We start from the raw sequence: 3,771 nt of genomic DNA on the forward strand, positions 1-3,771 counted from the left end.
CCTAAACAGGATGGCTGTTACATAGGAAACTGTTGTCTACCTGTACACATTACAGATGACAACACTAGAAGCATCTCCAGTTCTCTCAGACCTCTTCCTGTCCAAGGTTCCAGAACCTGAGGCTCAGAAGGTAACAGTGAGTCTCCAAGACAGACTGCAGAAGCCAAATGAAACCCCAGGACACTCACATCCTCCTCTGTTCTTTGACAGAAATACACAGGTATGGCGACAGATTAGTAAAGGACTAGTCACTTGCAGAGGTAATATGTAGAATAGGACATGTTAACATTAATCTATTATTACAAAATTTAGGACAAAATTCATGCCTTTCCATTTCTTATCCCAAAACTGGTTCCAACCTCTTCACCTGGGATACCCTCCCAAGGGCTGCAAGTAGGAAGGCACTGTGTCTCTCTCCAGACCAAGCAGAACCACCACTGCAGGGCACACCTGTGTTGTGCAAGGGTCCTCTGCCTTTCTCAAACAATACCCATTAGGAGGCTTTTCCCTAATTACATAAGTTAAAAGAAATGTGTTTTAGGAAACTGGAAAAGTAAAGTATGGAGTAAATAAAAAGTACCTATTATTCCTCCTTCCTGAGAGAATATTAACATTTGAGGGGCATTTTGTCCTATGTTTGCATATACATTTTAAAAAATAAAACTGAGTCTAGTTTTTAGCTTTATTTTATTTAACATTATATTGTGAACACCTTCTCATGCTTTTCTCAGAAACAAAAGCTGATACTCCCTCTATGAACGTGACCTCATGTACTGAGCCACTGTCCTACTGTTGCACACCAGAGGGTCACCAACCTCTCACTACTGTACTAAGGCACTGCAGCGAGAAACCCTGACAGAAACCTTCATGTACCTTTGATGATTTTCTCAAGGTCACTTCCTAGGAGAGAGCCCCCCCCTCCCCCCGCATCAACCTGCAGGTGTTAAAGGAGTGTCTATTAGAATGCTCGTGTCTGCCCCAGGTACAAATCCCACAGAGGTCGTCTTGAAGGTAAGGTTCAAAGGAAGCTGAGGATCCCAGCAGTGTCCTGAGTGAAATCACTCAGTTCCTGTGGTGACCAGCACAGTGCTTGGAACAAGTTCATGTGCTTTCCTCCACACCACAGCCCAAAGACCTCCCACAACGCGGGTCTTCAGAACACAGCCCCACCAGCCACAGGACTCAACACAACTACTGAATAAAAGGTGGACAGACACTACCTACATTCACATTTGGATTACTGTGTCAATATAAATTTGGCTCTTCAGCTCTACAATATTTATTAATTTAAAAGAGATGGCACAACAAAGGAAAAAACATAAACCTAAGCATGCTCTTTTCATCTAATTCAGGCCATAAATGCAACTAACCTCATCAGATCAACACCTTGGAAACAATCAGGGATGTATCTCCCTCCTCAAGTTTCTTTGCTGCCCCATCACCTCCAGCCTTTCCCCCAAACCCACCAGACTGCAGAGCTGTGCCCCCTACAACAGTCCTTATCACAAGGAGCTGGTGGCCAACCTTCCTGAGCATTCCTCCTCCATGCCACATGGAACTCATGGAACTCCCACACAGTATCCCTCCCCTCCTCATCCTTCCCTACAGCATCCCTCCAGGCTCATGGCATCTCTCCAGGTTCATGGCATCCCTCCACACAGCATCCCTCCAGGCTCGCAGCATCCCTCCCTGCTGTGCAAGGGAAGGGACAAAGCAGAACTAAGTTATGGCTTAACCCTTGTTACCCCTTTTCCTTTCCTGTTTTATTTTCTCTCTCCTAATGATGGTTCAACCCATGAAGACAGTGCTAAAGAAAATAAAACTATACCATGGGGTTGGTATCATAGATATTTCCCAACATAAGTGATATCTAGTTATTACCCATTACTCATAATTTGGATAAAGGATACTGCCTAGGAAAGTTATATCCTTCATGGTAGTAGGAGGAAAGTATACATTAAAATTTTTTAGAAAGCAAATGTGTCCAGTTGCTTTTATATTTTATTTTTATTTTTTTGAGTTGGAGTCTCACTCCTTCGCCCAGGTTGGAGTGCAGTGGCATGCACGCTCACAGCCACCCCAGCATCGACCTTCTGGGCTCCAGCGAGCCTTCCTTCCACCTCACCCTTTCGCTTAGCTAGAACTACAGACACGCGTTACCAAGCCCGGCTATTTTTTATTTTATTGTAGAGACAAGGTCTTGCCAGGTTGCCTGGGCTGGTCTTGAACCCGCAGGCTCAGGCAATCCACTCGCCTCAGCCTCCCAAAGTGCTGGGATTACAGGCTGAGCCACCAAGCCCAGCCCCAGTTGCTTTTAAAACAACCCATCTAGAAACTGAGCAAGGAATGTGAACAGGCAAGTCAGAGTTATAAATAGTCAGTAAACATGAAAACAGTTCCATTTCACTGGTGATTAGGAAAATGCAAATTAAAATAAAATACCTTCTGTCACCTATGAAGCTGGTAAAAAAGTGTAAACTAAGCTGGCGCAGTGGCTCATGCCTGAAATCCCAGCACTTTAGGAGGCTGAAGCAAGAGGGCTGCCTGAGCCCTTGAGTTTAAGATCAGCCTGGCAACAAGACCTCACCACTACAACAAATCAAAAAAACTAGCCAGATATGGTGGTGCGCGCCTACAGTTCCAGCTACTTGAAAGGTTAAGGCAGAAGAATTGCCTGAGCCCAGCAGGTCAAGGCTTTAGTAGCTGTATGCGTGCCACTGTGCTCCAGCCTGGATAACAGAGTGAGATTTCAACTCAAAAAAAAAAAGTGAAAACTGCATAACATTCAGTATTATTGGGGATGTGGGAAAACAGATACTGTCAAAAACCACTGTAGAAATATACATTGTTATAAAACTTCTGGAAGGCAAGTTTGTACTACTAATCAAATGCATACATGCCCTACGACTCAGCAATCTCACTTTCAGAAACCTTATCCTACAGAACTTCTATCCAACACAACAGCCACTAGCTACATGTGGCCATTTACATCTAATTACAATTAAATAAAAAATGTAGCCCTTCAGATGCCCTACTTGTATTTCAAGCACTCACTAGCCACATGCAATAGTTCCTGCTACACAGGACTAAGCAGACAGATCACCTTCACCATTACAGGAAGCTCCACTGGCAGTGTGGAGAATAGTCACAGAAACGGATATTCAGGCAGCACTGTCCATAGAGCAGAAAACCAGTAGAAAAGGGAATCATGAAATAAACTGTCACATTTATACTAAAGCATGCAGATAATCAAAATGAAGCAGACATATGAACAAGCAGAAACAGGACTCTAATATGTTAAATTTTAAAGTATAATTGCAAAACAGGCTAAATACTTTAACACCTTATACATATAGTAATGTAATTGCTAGACACTGAAAAATATCTACAAGGATATATAAACTGTCAGTGCTAGGGGGAAGGTACAGGGAGTAAAGAATGAGAATTTTCACTTTTCTTTCATTTACTTTTAAACTCACTGAATTTGTTGCAAACAGCATATATTACTTGTGTATTTTTAAAAGTGAATATTTTCAAAAGGAGCTCTACTTTTAGAAAGATAATTTATCAGTGAGCCCTAAGGATATTATAGTCTGTTCATTTATTTTCTACACTGGGACTTTCATTGTTTGGTTATCACTTTTCTATTTCTAAAAATTAAATATGTTTCTGAGCTGGGCTCGGTGGCTCAGCCTGTAATCCTGTGCCTTTGGGAGGCTGAGGTGAGCGGATTGCCTGAGCCTGCAGGTTCGAGACCCACCTGGGCAACGA

General features: G+C 42.7%; 1 protein-coding gene across 1 annotated transcript in view; it reads right to left on the reverse strand.

Moving 5' to 3' along the window:
• Window positions 1-311: 311 nt before the first annotated feature.
• Window positions 312-3,771, reverse strand: part of VDAC3 (voltage dependent anion channel 3) — a 16,829-nt gene continuing 13,369 nt past the window's right edge. The window contains exon 11 of the mRNA XM_021710885.1: window positions 312-336. The gene's annotated coding sequence lies outside the window, so the exon portion shown is untranslated. The remainder of the gene's footprint in view (window positions 337-3,771) is intronic.

This window comes from Carlito syrichta, unplaced genomic scaffold (assembly GCF_000164805.1).
Source record: "Carlito syrichta isolate Samal-C Ts95f unplaced genomic scaffold, Tarsius_syrichta-2.0.1 Scaffold301626, whole genome shotgun sequence".
Classification (NCBI taxonomy): Eukaryota; Metazoa; Chordata; class Mammalia; order Primates; family Tarsiidae; genus Carlito; species Carlito syrichta.